The following is a 16,881-nucleotide window of genomic DNA, read 5'->3' as shown; positions in this document are numbered from 1 at the left end:
CCTCTTTATCCTTTAGCGATCCCACCTTTGTTCTCGTTATCCTCCTATTCTTCACATATGCATAGAATGCCTTGGGGTTCTCCTTAATCCTACGTGCCAAGGCCTTCTCATGCCCCCTTCGAGCTCTCCTAAGTCCTTTCTTTAGCTCCTTCCTGGCTACCCTATATTTCTCATGAGCCCCTCCTACTTCCTGTTTCTTATATCTAACATATGCTTCCTTTTTCCTCTTGACGAGTTGTCTCACATGTTTCGTCTGCCACAGTTCCCTTTTCCTACCAATTTTTCCTTGCCTCAGTGGGACAAACCTATCCTGAACCCAGCTCAAGTGATCCCTAAACTTCTCCCACATTACTTCTGTGCTTTCCCCTTTGAACATCTGTTTCCAATTTACACTGTTGTACTATTCTGCCATTTGGTGAGGGGGAAGAGGGCTGGGTGGGTGGAGGGGGTGAAAAGGGATAGGTGTAAAAAGAAAAAGGCAGAAGAATAAAGAATCCAATAGGAGAGGAGAGTGAACCATGAAAAAAGGAAGGAGATCCAGGGGGAGTTGATGGGCAGGCGAGGAGAAGGTAACTAGAATGGGGAATGAAAAACGGAGGATGGGAGGAAATGGTCTCTATCTGGTCTATAACCTCTTGAAGTGGAGAAGGAACATTCAGTGTGATGCAGAGAATCATCAGGAGCACACAGAAGCCCATGATAAACAGCCAAAGGAATGCAACCCCCATCATTTGCGACAAAATGCGCAGGTCCCACGTGGACTATATGGCCATCTCAGAATTCACAGATCTGATGAAGAAGAGAGTCACCTTCAATCCCGGGAGACAGCCTTTACATGAGTCCTTGTACATGATTCCACAGATATCAGACCAAAGAGTATTCTTTAGCCCTGGAAGAGCAGAGGATTAATACATGAGTGGCACAATGGTAGCATCACTGCCAGCCTTTTGCTGTTATGTTTTGGAGTTCAATGCCGGTACCATTTGTAAGGAGTTTGTACCTTCTCCCCAAGACTGCGCAAGTTTCCCACAATCCAAAGGCATATTGATGCACCATCAATAACTCTTGGAGACTGGAAGTGAATGATAGGCTGTTATTAGCAGCAAAAGGAGCACGACATCTCGGAGACTGAGGTGGGGAGCAGTGTTTCACAATCGCCTTTATACAGGGGTCTGTGGGAGGAGCCACAGGAGCAGTCAGCAGAGGGGCGTGTCCAGACAGGTATACATAGTTTACCACACATACCATTTAAAAGTCATTGTAAATAGTCCTTTGATAAGGGTAGTGTTAAATAAGTGGGTAGCTGGGCGGAGTGGTTCGTTGGGCTGGAAGGGTCTGTTTGACACTTTATCTCTAAAGAAAAATAAATAAGTTAGTGCAAAAAGAGCAAAACTTGTGAGGTAACACACACAAAATGCTGGAGGAACTCAGCAGGCCAGACAGCATGTATGGAAAAGAGTACAGTTGACATTTTGGGCACAGACCCTTCTGCAGAAGTGGTAGAGATGTTAGGACTGCCTTGTAAGTAGCTGATAAGTGGGGTACCCCCACCCCGTCTGTTCAGGGATGGGTTTCCTCTTTGACAAATGGCTTCTTTAACCCTTCTTTCAAACATCTCTACCTGGCATCTCCACAACAGTTCCCACTTCCATTCATGCAAAGATAAGACTAATGACCCCTCTCATTACCTCTATGAATCTTAATGACCCTCATGTGATTGCTAGACCTTTAAACAACTCAGAGTTTATAAACTGAAAACCTACCCCCCATGGATTCAAACTGAAGAACTTGGATGAGTAGTGAAACATCTTCTAGACAACACAACCAGTCCAGTTGGCTGATTTACTACTGCTTGATATACAATGACCTGGATGACTCAAACCTTCATAGACATATTTCTTTTCCCTTTCCAATCCTTTTTTTTTCCTGTTCACAGACAAAAGGTGGAGGAACTCAACAAGTCAGACAGAATCTATGGAAATGAATAAGTAGTTGACTTTTTGGGCTGAAACCCTTTATCAAGACTGGAAAGGAAGGGGGAAGAAGCTAGAGTAAGAAGCTGTGAGAAGGAGTACAAGCTAGAAGGTGATAGATGAAACTAGGTGGGTGGAATGAAGTAAGAAGCTGGGAGGTGACAGGTGGAGGACATGAAGGGTTGGAGAAGAAGGAATCTGCAAGGAGAGGAGAGTGGACCATGGGAGATAAGGAAGGAGGGGCACTGGGCTGGAAGGTGGAAGGGAACTGGAGAACCAGAGGAAACCTATGCAGTCATAGAAAGAATGTACAATTTACTCACAGACAGTGGTGGAAATTGAATCCTGATCTTATAGCTGGAGTGGTAAAGCACTATGCTAACCACTACATTACAGTGTTGCCCAATGTACACAACTTGTACATTACCACAGCGTAAGATGGCCAGTCTAATGACTTTGGTTACGGAATAGGACATCACTGTATTGTAGTGGTTAGCTCAACACTATCATAGCTCGGAGCATCAGAGTCAGAAGTTCAATTCTGGCATCCTCTGTGAGAAAGTTTGTAGGTTCTTCCAGTGTGTGCATGGGTTTCCTCCAGGTGCTCCGGTTTCCTCCCACAGTCCAAAGACTTACCAGTTAGTAGGTTAATGGGTGATTATAAATTGTCCTGTTATTAGGCTAGGGTTAAATGGGGGGGTGCTGAGCAGAATGGCTCATTAGGCCGTAAGTGCTTGTTCTGCACTGTATATCTTAATAAATAAAAGTAAATAAGTATTAATTATTAGCCAGGGAAGACTCGTTTTGTTCTGTTTGGATAGTTCTGGGATCCTTCATGTTCAGCTGAGTGTAAACTTCAATTAATATCATCTAAATAATGGCATTTTGCCCGAGCGGTTTTCTTTCAATACTGCACGGAAAGTCTGGATTACGTGTTCATATATGATTCCTGACCCAACAATACAGTACTTTAACTCAGATTCACAGTGGGAATATAAATACAGTAATCGCACAGATTTTCAGCATGAGGTCAAGGGTTTAATTAGGAGTTGTAAACTCAGCCAGCTCCATCATGAGGACACTAGGCTTGCCAGCATCAAGGACATTTTCGCATGCTGATGGCTCAAGAAGATGGCATCATCATTAGGGACACCCATCACCCAGGACATGCCCGCTTCTCATTGCTACCATCAGAGAGGAGGTACAGGAGCCTGAAGACACTCACTCAATGATTCAGGAACAGCTTCTTCCCCTCTGCCATCCAATTTCTAAATAGACATTGAACCCATGGACACTATCTTATTTTACCCGAAATGTCAACTGTACTCCATTAATCTTCGTGTTGTCAGCAAACTTACTTATCAGACCACACACATTCTCATCCAGTCATTTACCTGACAAAAAGTAAAGGTGCCGACACCAACTCCTGCAGTACAACCATAAGACATAGGAGCAGAATTAAGCCATTCATCCTATTGAGTCTGTTCCACCATTTCATCATGGCTGATTTCCCATCTGTCTCAATCCCATTCTCCTGCCTTCTCCCAAATGGTAGTTACAGACTTTTGGTCAAAAAAGAAACAAGCCTACACTGCTTCCCCTGCTTCCTGTCACCAAAATGCGATCCATTTTGCCAAATCAGTATGGATCCAATGTGCTTCAACTTTCTGGATCAGCCTGTGGCATAAGATCTTGTCAAAAGCCTTGTTTCTGTACATTCCTGCTCCAATTTCTTCAGAGGTACAGTTGTAAAAGAGGGACAGCAGCAGATAGCAAGATCTCACAAACAGATAAATAAACTTGTTGAACTGTTTCACTTAGCAATAAATAATCACTCTGAAGAACATCTCTACAACTAGATTGACTGGTTTTCAAATTTTTCCCACGATGTCATTTGCCCTCCGTGTCTGACCATATGCTTCTAATTGTTTCCTACCCACCTACTTGTCCAAATGTCTTTTAATCTTTGTAGTTGTACCTGCCTCTTCCACTTCCTGTAGCAGTTCATTCTATATTCATCACCCTCTCTACGAAAAACTTCCTCCTCAGGTCACCTTTCATTCTTTCACCTCTCACCTCAAACTCTGCCCTCTGGGTTTAGAGTCCCCTACCCTGGTAATCATTCACTTTGATTAACCTCAAAAATCACCTCATGATTTTTATACCTCCATAAGGGCAGCCCTCAGACTCCTGGGAAAAGGCTGCAGTCCATCTAGTCTCTCCTTCTATGTTCTCCTAGACCTCTAGTCCCAGTAACATCATTGTGAATCTTTTCTGCATCCTTTCTAGTTTCTATAGTTCGGCGACGGGAACTACATGCAAAACTCCGTGTATTCTCAGCAGCATCTTGTAATCTCTTGCAGCCTTAAAATGTTATAAGATGTTTGTGCTCATCCAGTTTTGGCTTCCCCCGTTTTAATGATTTATTGTTCATGGCTATGTGTTCAAGACTAGAATTCCCACCCTCCACATTCACTTCCTAAAACTTCCTTTCTTAAAGACATCCCTTAAAACCTACGTCTTCGCTTGTGTAGGAGCCGTTCATCGATTCTCTACCTGCATTGTATCTTGCATTGTGTTTTTATTATGGTAACTAATCATATGAATGGTGGTGTGGAGAAAGTGAAGGGAATAAGTTATGTATTTGTGCTTTCTTCGGTGCAGTTTGCAGCTGGGTGCCGACGGATATCATATCTTTTGCTGACTGCTCAATTATGCTTAATTTCGCTTAGTTACAATTAAGTACTCTTAAATTTCATCGCTTCAAGATTGTATGTTTTCCAACTGCTAATAAAGGATTGAATACATATGTTCAACATTTGGAACAATAGTTATTGGAGCTAAGGGTGCATCACACAAGTATATCAAATCTGTGGGGATCACCCAGCAGTGGCAATTGGTTTGGTTAGAATTGGTCTCTACAGCTTGTCTGAATTAAAATATGTTTTTTGTACCTTGGTGTCAAATTTTGTTTATATGCCTTGGGTTGTTGTACTAAATTAAGTGTTGCACATGACTTGATGTTGTTTGAGACAGGGCGTGTAAACTGGAAGGAGGAACAGTAAGTATACCACTTTGGATATTGCTGTGGGATGACCTCCCAGTAGAATGCCACGGAGACCGGGTTACTGGCACTGAGCATGGGTCCATGGTGCAGAAGGTAAAGAGGGACAAGAGGGAAGTGGTTGTGATAGGGAACTCAATAGTCAGAGGAACAGATAGGAGATTCTGTGGACATGAACGGCGTACACAAATGGTATGTTGCCTCCCTGGTGTCAGAGTCAGGGATGCCTCACATCACGTCCACAACATTTTGGAGGAGGTGGGAGAACAGCTAGATGTCTTGGTACATATTGGTAACCATGACACAAAAAGGAAAAGCAAAGAGGTTCTGAAAAGAGAATTTAGAGAGCTAAGTAGAAAGCTGAGAAGCAGGACCTCCAGGGTAGTAATTTCTGGATTGCTGCCTGTGCCACATGCCAGTGAAGGTAGAAACAGGATGATTTGGCAGATTAATGCATGGCTGAGAAGCTGGTTCAGGGGGCAGGGCTTCAGGTCCTTGGATCATTGAGATATCTTCTGGGGGAGGTATGACCTGTATAAAAGTGATGGGTTGCACCTAAACCCAAGGGGGACCAATATTCTCGTGGGCAGGTTTGTTAGAGCTGTTGGGGAAGGTTTAAACTAATTTGGCAAGGGGTTGGGAACTGGAGTGAAGGGACTCAGCATAGGACAGATGGTAAAAAAGCAAAGATAGCTTGCAGTCAGGAAGGGCAGGCAGATGATAGGACAAGAGCCAGCAGGGTGAGTATCAGTGCATTAGGGATGCAGTATCAAAACGGGCAGCAAACACAGAACTCAAAGTGTTATATCACAATGCACAGATTATAAGAAATAAGGTGGATGATATTGTTGCACTATTACAAATTGTCAGGTATGATGTTGTGGCCATCACTGAATCGTGGCTGAAGGACGGCTGTATTTGGGAGCTGAATGTCCAAGGTATTCGAGGGATAGGAGGTAGGCAGTGGGCGGGGGGGGGGGGGGGCGTGACTCTGCTGATAAAAAATGGCGTCAAATCAGTAGAAAGATGTGACATAGGATCAGAAGATTTTGAATCCTTGTGGGTTGAGTTAAGAAACTGCAAGGGTTGGAGGACTCTGATGTCAGCTAGATATACAGGCCTCCCAACAGTAGCTGGGATGTGGACCACAGATTACAATGGGAAATAGAAAAGACGTGTCAAAAGGGATAGTCATGAAACGCCTCTCGCTGTTTTACAGGGTCCAGCTGCCTGGCGCGCACTCACAATGCCTGGAAGATTGTGGTGCAAAGCTGTTTTTAACCAGCTATAAACGAGGCCTTCGAAACCAAAGGGAGCATACAGCTCTGCTGAAGATCGAGGGTGTTTACTCCCGTGATGAAACCGAATTTTACCTGGGCAAAAGATGTGCCTATGTATACAAGGCAAAGAACAATACTGTCACTCCTGGTGGTAAACCAAATAAAACTCACGTTATTTGGGGTAAAGTGACTCATTCTCATGGTAACAGTGGCATGGTCCGTGCTAAATTCAAAAGTAACCTACCTGCAAAAGCTATTGGGCACAGGATTCGGGTGATGCTGTATCCATCAAGAACTTAAAACAGAGCTGTACATAAATTGAAAATAAATAGCCAAGTGGTTTAAATTGTCTGGTTAAAAAAAAAGGGATAGTCATGGGAAATTTCAACAGGCAGGTCGATTGGGAAAATCAGGTTAGTAATGGATGTCCAGAGAGTGAATTTATTGTATGCTTACAAGGTGGGTTTTTAGAGCAGTTTGCCATTGAGCCTACTGGGGAGTTGGCTATACTGTGTCCTGCCGAAGGGTCTCACCCGAAATATCAACTGTTCTTTTTTCCACAGATGCTGCCTGACCTGCTGAGTTCCTCCAGCATTTTGTGTGTGTTGATCAGCAACTAAGAACCTAAAGAGAAGAACTAAAAGAATAATTAAAAGGGAAAAGATGGAATCTACAAGCAAGCTAGCAAACAATATCAAAGTGGATAGTAAAAGCTTTTTCAAGTATGTAAAGCTTGAAATTATGGTAAAGACCATAAGACATAGGTGCAGAATTAGGCCATTTTGCCCATTGAGTCTGCTCCGCTGTTCAATCACGGCTGATCCTTTTTTTTTCTCCTCCTCAACCCCATTTCCTGGCCTTCTTCCTGTAACCTTTGATGCCATGTCCAATCAAGAACCTATCAATCTCTGCCTTAAATACACCCAACGACCTGGCCTCCACAGCTGCACGTGGCAACAAATTCCACAATTTCACTACCCTCTGGCTAAAGAATTTTCTCCGCATCTCTGTTATGAATGGACACCCCTCTATCCTAAGGCTGTGCCCTCTTGTCCTAGACTCTCCCACCATGAGAAACATCCTTTCCTCATCTACTCTGTTTAGCCTTTCAACATTCGAAAGGCTAGCATGAGAGGGCATAGTTTTAATGTGTTTGGAAGTAAGTACAGAGGAGATATCGGGGTAAGTTTTTTTTTACAGCGAGTAGTGAGTGCATGGAACGGGCTGCTGGCAATGGTGGTGGAGGCGGATACGATAGGGTCTTTTAAGAGACTCCTGGACAGGTACATGGAGCTCAGAAAAACAGAGGGCTATGGATAACCCTAGGTAATTTCTAAGGTAAGGACATGTTCTGCACAGCTCTGTGAGTTGAAAGGCCTGTATTGTGCTATAGGTTTTCTATGTTTCTGTGTTTTATGTGTGACACCTTGTTAAAGGCCTTCTTAAAGTCCAAATACACAGCATCCACTGCATCCCCTTTATCTACCTTACTTGTAATTTCCTCAAAGAATTCCAATAGGTTCATCAGGCAGGATTTTCCTTTAAGGAAACCATGCTGACTTTGTCCGATCTTGTCCTGTGTCACCAAGTACTCCATCACTTCATCCTTAACAATTGACTCAAACATCTTCCCAACCACTGAGGACAGGGTAACTGGTCTATGTAAAAAATAAAAGAGAGATGAGAATGGATATAGGTCTACTAGCAAATGAGCCAGGACAAATAACAACTAGGGACAAGGAGATAGTAGATGAACTAAATGAATATTTTCCTTCAGTCTTCACTGTGGAAGACACTAGCAGTATGCCTGATGTTGTAGTGTGTGGAGGAAATGAGTGCAGTTTCTATTATAACGGAGAGGGTGCTCAAAAAGCTGAAAGATCTAAAGGTACATAAGTCACCCGGACTAGATGAACTGCACCCTAGCGTTCTGAAAGAGTTAGCGTTAGAGGTTGTAGAGGCATTAGTAATAATCTTTCAAAAATCTCTGGACCCTGGCATGGTGCCAGAGGACTGGAAAATTGCAAATGTCACTCCACTCTTCAAGAAGGAGGGTGACAGCAGAAAGGAAATTATAGACCAGTAAGTGTGACCTCAGTGGTTGGAAAGATCTTTGAGTCAGTTGTTAAGACCATAAGACCATAAGACATAGGAGCGGAAGTCGGCCATTCGGCCCATCGAGTCTGCTCCGCCATTTCATCATGAGCTGATCCAATCTTCCCTTTAGTCCCATTCGCCCCCCCCCCCCTTCTCACCATAACCTTTGATGCCCTGACTACTCAGATACCTATCAGTCTCTGCCTTAAATACACCCAATGACTTGGCCTCCACTGCTGCCCGTGGCAACAAATTTCATAGATTCACCACCCTCTGGCTAAAATTTTTTTTTCGCATCTCTGTTCTGAATGGGTGCCCTGCAATCCTCAAGTCATGTCCTCTCGTACTAGACTCCCCCACCATGGGAAACAACTTTGCCACATTCACTCTGTCCATGCCTTTCAACATTTGAAATGTTTCTATGAGGTCCCTCCTCATTCTTCTAAACTCCAAGGAGTACAGTCCAAGAGCGGTCAAACGTTCCTCATATGTTAACCCTCTCATTCCCGGAATCATTCTAGTGAATCTTCTCTGAACCCTCTCCAATGTCAGCACATCCTTTCTTAAATAAGGAGCCCAAAACTGCACACAGTACTCCAAGTGAGGTCTTACCAGTGCCTTATAGAGCCTCAACATCACATCCCTGTTCCTATATTCTATTCCTCTAGAAATGAATGCCAACATTGCATTTGCCTTCTTCACCACCGACTCAACCCGGAGGTTAACCTTAAGGGTATCCTGCATGAGGACTCCCAAGTCCCGTTGCATCTCAGAACTTTGAATTTTCTCCCTATTTAAATAATAGTCTGCCCATTTATTTCTTCTACCAAAGTGCATGACCGTACACTTTCTGACATTGTAATTCATTTGCCACTTCTTTGCCCATTCCCCCAATCTATCCAAGTCTCTCTGCAGACTCTGTTTCCTCAGCACTACTGGCCGCTCCACCTATCTTTGTATCATCAGCAAACTTAGCCACAAAGCCATCTATTCCATAATCCAAATCGTTGATATACAATGTAAAAAGAAGCGGCCCAAGGATGAGGTTATGGAGTACTTGGTGTCACAGGACAAGATAGGACAAGATAGGACAAAGTCAGCAATAATTCCTAAAGGGAAAATCTTGCCTGATGAACCTGTTGGAATTCTTTGCACTGTAAAATAAACTATTGTTAGAATTAAGACTACTCATCATTCCTGACTCTTGGAAGAACCTTAAGGATCAGAAACTAAACAAAGATCTAACAGTGGATGGAGTGGAGGTACACAGTGAAGCAGTTTCGAAATTTACGATGAGTCTCACCAATGTAGAAGCGGCTGCATCGGGAACACCGGACACAATAGATGACTCCTGCAGATTTGCAGGACAAATTTATTAAGTATTTTGTGTCAATCTTCACTATGGAAGACGAGCAATATGCCAAAAATTTGAGACTGTTGGGGGCAGAAATGACTGTTTTTGCAATTATTAAAGAGGAGGTGCTTGGGACACTGAAAGGTCAGAAGGTAGATAAGTCACCTGGACCAGATGGACGACACCCAGGGTTCTGAAAGAGGTGGCTGAAGAATTTTTGGAGGTATTAGCAATGAAATTTCAAGAGTCAACAGATGTTGGAATGCTTCCAGAGGACTGGAAAATTGTCAATGTCACACTACCCTTTAAGAAGGGAGGGAGGCAGAAGAAAGGAAATAATCTGCCAGTTAGCCTGGCTTCAGTAGTTTGGAATACACTATTAAGGATGGGGTTTTGGGGTACTTGGGGGTACATGACAAAATAGGCCAAAGTCAGCATGGTTTCCTTATGTGAAATCCAACCTGACCAACCTGTTGGAATTCATTGAGGAAATAAAATGCATGATAGATAAAGGACATTTGGTGGATATTGTGTTCTTGGATTTTCAGAAGGCCGGAAAAACAAACAGGATTGGAACAGGGTCAAATTACATCATGTGAAAATATTGAATAAATGGCCTCCAAGTCTTTTCAAATTTAATAGAAGGGTCATATACGACACTTCTAATTTTCTCCAAATTTAAACATAACATAGTTTGAGAAAACCAATAAAATACGGTAGGGGGATTAACTTCTTTCCAATTCAACAAAATAGATCTTCTAGCCATTAATGTAAGAAATGCAATCATCCGACAATCAGAAGAAGATAAACGGATTGACCCCATCATTGGTAAACCAAAGATTACAGTAATAGGATGTGGTTGTAAATCAATGTACAATACCATGGAAATAATATCAAAAATGTCTTTCCAATATTTTTTCTAAAGCGGACATGACCAAAACATATGAGTTAAAGAAGCTATCTCAGAATGACATCTGTCACATATAGGATTTATATGGGAATAAAAATGAGCCAATTTATCCTTGGACATATATGTTGAGAGGATCGGAGTTGGGGACACTGATGACTTTGTAATTTTTTTTATAGATACTATAAACAGCCCTTTTTTTTCCTTTCCTTTTTTCTTAATAGTTAGTGGTTAGTTCGTTAATTTAGTTTTTCTTAGGGTATTAATTTTTTTTTCTTTTTCTCTTTTCTGTTTTTTTTCAACATGAATTACTTAGTTTTTTTGTTTCGTTTATATGACATTTGTATCATTCGTGATTTGGGAAGACTGAACTATCATGTACTTATTGCTTGTGTATCCTTTTATGTTCATTTTAATTTTGTAAGTTTGTAATCCCATTATCTATGTACTAATCTTATCATGTTGATATTAATAAAAAGATTGAAAAAGAAAGGATTTTCAGAAGGCCTTTGACAAGGTGCCGCACAAGGCTGCTTAACAAGATACGAGCTCGTGGTATTACAGGAAAGATACTAGCATGGATAGAGAATTAGCTGACTGGTAGGAAATAAAGTGGTAATCTGGTTGGCTGCTGGTAACTACAGAATTGTTGCTTCCTCAGAATATTTTCTTTTGCTTATGTTAGACCGGATGAAACTGAACACAAATATAAGTTCAGATTACTTGTATTATGTAGTAATTTGGAGAAACAAGAAATTAACTTTTATTGAATATAATGTGTTAAATTGCATAATGGTGCTAAGGTTTTGCAATAGTTCAACTAAGCTAAAAATGTTTTGCTGATGATTTTCATTTGTATTCAGTGTCTGAGGCTTCTTGCTTAAGTGTCCAGCAATAATCAGCCAGTATTGATGGATTCCAGTTGCCCTGACACAGTTTCTCCATGACTGCAATGTCCCAGTGAACCTTTTCACCATGCTCATCACTGACAGTGCCAAGATTTGTGGAGAAAATGAATCATTACTGACATGTTGTACTTCATGCTTTTGTATGCTTGGAGCATGTTGCCACCCATTTGCACGTAGTTTGGTGCTCTGTAGTTGCCAAGAAAATTTTCAACAACATCCTTGAATGCTTTCCATGCGATTTTCTCTGGTACCAGTAGAAATTCTTTGTATTGCCTGTCATTGATGACTTGTTTGATTTGTGGACCAACAAAAATGCCTTCCTTAATCTTTGCATTGATTATTCTAAATTGAATTATGAATTGAAATAACAAATGTTGGTGATTTTTTTAAAAATGGTGCCCGATAGGGAAATTCCATGTTGATTTTCATGATCATCAGCCCAAAATCCATAAGACACACATGAAGGTAATCAGGAAGCAAAAACTTTGTTGTCCAGCGCTAGTGGTGTTCCCAGGATCTCTGTTGGGCTCACTTCTTTTTACATTATGGATATGGATGATTGAATTGATGGCTTTGTGGCCAAGTTGCAGATGATATGAAGAAAAGTGGAGGGGCAGGTAGTGTTGAGGAAACAGGAAATTGCAGAAGGACTTAGACAATAATGGAGAATGAGCAAAGAAATAGCAGATGGAATATAGTGTCGGGAAATGATCGGTGATGCACCTTGGGAGATGGAATAAAGCTATAAACTACTGTTAAATGGGCAGATAATTCAAAATTCAGAGGTGCAAAGGAACAGGAGCCCTGTGCAGAACACCCTGAAGGTTGACTTACAGGTTGAGTCTGTGGTGAGGAAGGCAAATGCAATGTTAGCATTCATTTCAAGTGGATTAGTATAAAAAAGCAAGGACGAATGCTAAGGCATTAAACAGCATTGGGGAGGCCTCACTTGGAGTATTGTGAGCAATTTTGGGGCCCTTATCAAAGAAAAGACTTCCTATCATTGGAGAGGGTCCAGAGGAGGTTCATGAGAATGATTCTGAGAATGAAAGGATTAACATATGAGTAGTACTTGATGGCCCTGGGCCTGTACTTGCTGGAGTTTAGAAGAATGAGAGTGATCTCATTGAAACATATTGAGTTTTGAAAGGCCAAGATAGAGTAGGTAGGGAGAGGATGTTTCTAACAGTGGGGGGGGTCTAGGACTAAAGGGCACAACCTCAGAATAAAGTGACACCCATTTAGAACAGAGGTGAGGAGGAATTTCTTTCGCCGGGGGTAGTGAATCCGTGGAATTTATTGCCGCAGAGGGCTGTGGAAGCCAATTCATTGGGACCATTTAGAAAATAGTCCGCATATTTATTTCTACTACCAAAATGAATGATCATGTATTTTCTAACACTGTATTTCATTTTCTACTTTCTTGCCCATTCTCCTAATCTGTCTGTCCTTCTGCAGCCTACCTGTTTCCTCAACACTACCTGCCCCTCCACCAATCTTCATATCATCTGCAAACTTGGCAACAAAGCCATCTATTCCATCATCTAAATCATTGATATACCCCATAAAAAGAAGTGGTCCCAACACCGACCCCTGCAGAACACCACTAGTCACCAGCAGCCAACCAGAAAAGGATCCTTTTATTTCCACTCGCTGCCTCCTACCAATCAGCCAATGCTCTAATGATGATAGTAAAATAATTTAAGACCTTAATATTGGGATGATGTTTTGGAGGAGGCTGAGATTGGCACTCTGCCATGAATTTGGAGGATTTCTGAGACAGCATCTAAGGTAGCTCTATTCATTACTGTGAGTTGCCTACTGTAGGTAATCTAAATCTCATTAGCACTTACGAGGGCAGAGATCTGCTCTGGATCTGAGGTCTTGATTTATAAATTTTCTTCCAAAAGAGTTACAACTGTTCTTTTGATGTCTGTGGAGTTGTAGATCATATGGGAAAAACATTAAGAAGATATGCCTCACCCCTATAACCATGACTGCATCGCTAGGGGCAGCATAAGCAGCATCTATAAACACGACAATAACACAACTGTTATCAGCAGAACCTGAGATGATGATGAAGAGGTGTACAGTAGTGAGGTAGATCGTCTGGTTGAATAGTGTTGCAACAACAACTTTTCACTCAATATCTGTAAGGCCAACTGTGGACTTCATGAAGGGGAAGTTGAAGGAACTCATCGAGGGATCAGCAGTGGAAACAGTGAGTAGTTTCAACTTACTGTGTGACATCATCTTGGAGGATCTATCCTGGGCACAACACATTGATGCAGTTATGAAGAAGGCACAACAGCAGCTATATTGCATTAGGAGTTCGAGGAGAGTTGGTATGTCACCAGATACTCTAGCCAATTTCTACAGATGTACCATGAAGAACATTCTAACTGGGTGCATAACCTTCTGGTATGGAGGGACCACTTACAGGATCAGAAAAAGTACAGAAGATTATAAATTCAGGCAGCTCCACCATGGGCTCCAGCCTCCCCAGCATCCAGAACACCTTCAAAAGGTGACATGCATCATTAAGGACCCTCTTCACCCAGGGCAAGACCTCTTCTCATTGCCACTATTAAGGAGCAGGTACAGGAGCCTGAAGAAACACACTCAATGTTTTATAACAGCTTCTTCCCCTTCATCATCAGATTTCTGAACAGACAATGAACCCATGAATACCATCTCACAAGTTTTAAACAACTTATTTATTATTTTTAACATATATTTCTTTTTGTCATTTATAGCAATTTTTTATGCATCACACTGTACTGATACTGCAAAGCAATGAATTTCACAACAATGACACAGTAGCATAGTGGTTAGCACAATGCTTTAAATACCAGTGACTGGGGTTCATTCCCCCACTGTCTGTAAGATTGTATGTTCTCCCCGTGACTGTGATTTTCTTCTGGTGTTTTGGTTTCCACCCACAGTCCAAAGATGTACCAGTTGGCAGGTTAATTGACCATTGTAAATTGTCCTGTGATTAGGCTAGGATACGTTGGGGGTTTGCAAGGTGGTGTGGCTCGAAGGGTGGGGGAGAGAGGTATGGATAAATATGCCTGTGATAGTAAACCTGATGCTGAATGTAAGTTGAATAGCCACATGGCGGCACCCATGAACTGCACTAGCTGAATAGATTGCAGTTTATTTTAGCATTTCCTCTTTCAGCCCAGTTATTACTTCAGTCGCTGTCTATGAATGGATATTTCTAAATGATTTGAGTGGATGCATTCTATTTTACTTTATTGAGAGGTGTGTGCTTTAAAACATTGAAAAATTGATCCTTGTAGGCTAGAGTTTGAAAGGAAGGTTTAATTCTTGGACTGCTAGATAATCCTGAAGAAGGGTCTCAGCCCGGAAAGTCAACTGTTTACGTCCATGGATGCTGCCTGACCTGTTCAGTTCCTCCAGCATTTTGTGTGTGTTGTTTTGGATTTCTAGCATCTGCAGAATTTCTCATAATGAAAATAATTCTAGGTATTATAACGAATCTGCTTCAACTAAAGTCATTCATTGGTCCTTTGCTGTTGTCCCATAAACACCACAAGATATAGGACAATTATGTAGATCCATTCCGAGAAGAATTGGCTGAATTCAACCATTCCCACAGGCTTCACCATTCAATAGGGTTAAAGTTGATCATTTCTCTTGCACTCAATGTCAGCAAGACCAAACAGCTGATTCTCGACTTCAGCATGGTTAAGAGGAGCGAACACAAACCAATCCTTATAGAGGGATCAAAAGTGCAGAGAGTGAGCAGCTTCAAATTCCTGGGTGTCAATATCTCTGAGGATCTAACCTGGTCCCAACAGATTGATGAAGCTATAAAGAAGGCAAGACAGTACGTATAATTTATCAGGAGTTTGAGGAGACTTGAAAACCTCTGCAGATGTACCGTGCAGAGCATTCTGACTGGTTCCAATACCGTCCGGTATGGGGGGGGGGGGGGGGGGCAAGTCTACTGTAGAGAGCTATTAAATCAGTCAGCTCCATAGTATCCAAAATATCTTCAAGCAGCAGTGCCTCAGAAAAGTGACTTTGATTATCAAGGACCCCCACCACTCAGGACATGCCCTATTTCCATTGTTACCATCAGGAAGGAAGTACAGAAGCCTGTAGGCACACACTCAGTGATTCAGGAACAGCTTCTTCCCCCCGTCAACTGATTTCTAAATGGACACTGAAGCCATGAACACTACCTCACTACATTCTTTTTTAATTTCTGTTTTTGCACTACTTAGGAGCAGAATTAGGCACATCCTCTTTATTAATGTAAAAATGCTCAAGCATTTCAGTCTGCTGTAAATTTTCCCCACAATTGACAAGGTGCTTTTTCCAGGTGAATACTGAAGCAAAATATTCATTAAGTACCTCCGCTACCTCCTCTGACTCCACGTACACATTTCTACTATCACACCTGATTGGCTCAATTCTCACACGGCTCATCCTCTTGCTCTTCACATACTTGTAGAATGCCTTAGGGTTTTCCTTAATCCTGCTCACCAAGGCCTTCTCATGGCCCCTTCAAGCTCTCCTAATTTCATTCTTAAACTCCTTCCTGGCAATCTTGTAATTTTCTAGAGCTCTAATAGTCCCTAGTTTCTTAAACCTTTCATAAGCTTTTCTTTTCTTCTTAACTAGATTTTCTACATCATTTGTACACCATGATCCTTTTACCCTATCATCCTTAATGGAACATACCTTTGCAGAACACCATGCAAATGTTCCCTGAACATTTACCACATTTCTGCTGTGCATTTCCCTGAGAACATCTGCTCCCAATTTATGCTCCCAAGTTCCTGCCTGATAGCATATTATTTCCCCTTACATTAAATGTCTTCCAAAATTATCTGCTCATAGTGCTATGGTAAAGGAGATAAAGTTGTGATTACTACATCTAAAATGTTCTCCCACTGAGAGATCTGACACCTGACCAGGTTCATTTCCCAATACCAGGTCAGGTACAGCCTCTCCTCTAGTTGGCTTATCCAGATAACGTGTCCTGAACACACCTAACAAACTCCATCCCATCTAAACCCCTTGCTCTAAGGAGATGCCAGTCAATATTAGGAAAGTTAAAATCTCCCATCACAACAACCCTATTATTATTGCAGCATTCCAGAATCTGCCTCCCTGTCTGCTCCTCGATGTCCTTGTTACTATGGGGGAACGGGTCTATAAAAACTGCCAGTAGAGTTATTGACCCCTTCCTGTTCCTAAAATCCCTTCATGACTTCCTCCTTTTTTTGCAGCTGTGATACTATCCCTGATTAGAAATGTCAC

The 16,881-nt window shown here is 41.9% G+C and overlaps 1 pseudogene; it reads left to right on the top strand.

Moving 5' to 3' along the window:
- The first annotated feature begins 6,283 nt into the window (after window positions 1-6,283).
- Window positions 6,284-6,682, top strand: LOC140737461 (large ribosomal subunit protein eL33-like; annotated as a pseudogene).
- Window positions 6,683-16,881: the final 10,199 nt, after the last annotated feature.

This window comes from Hemitrygon akajei, chromosome 13, assembly GCF_048418815.1.
Source record: "Hemitrygon akajei chromosome 13, sHemAka1.3, whole genome shotgun sequence".
NCBI classification, from domain to species: Eukaryota; Metazoa; Chordata; class Chondrichthyes; order Myliobatiformes; family Dasyatidae; genus Hemitrygon; species Hemitrygon akajei.
This window is presented reverse-complemented; position numbering and strand designations above follow the sequence as displayed.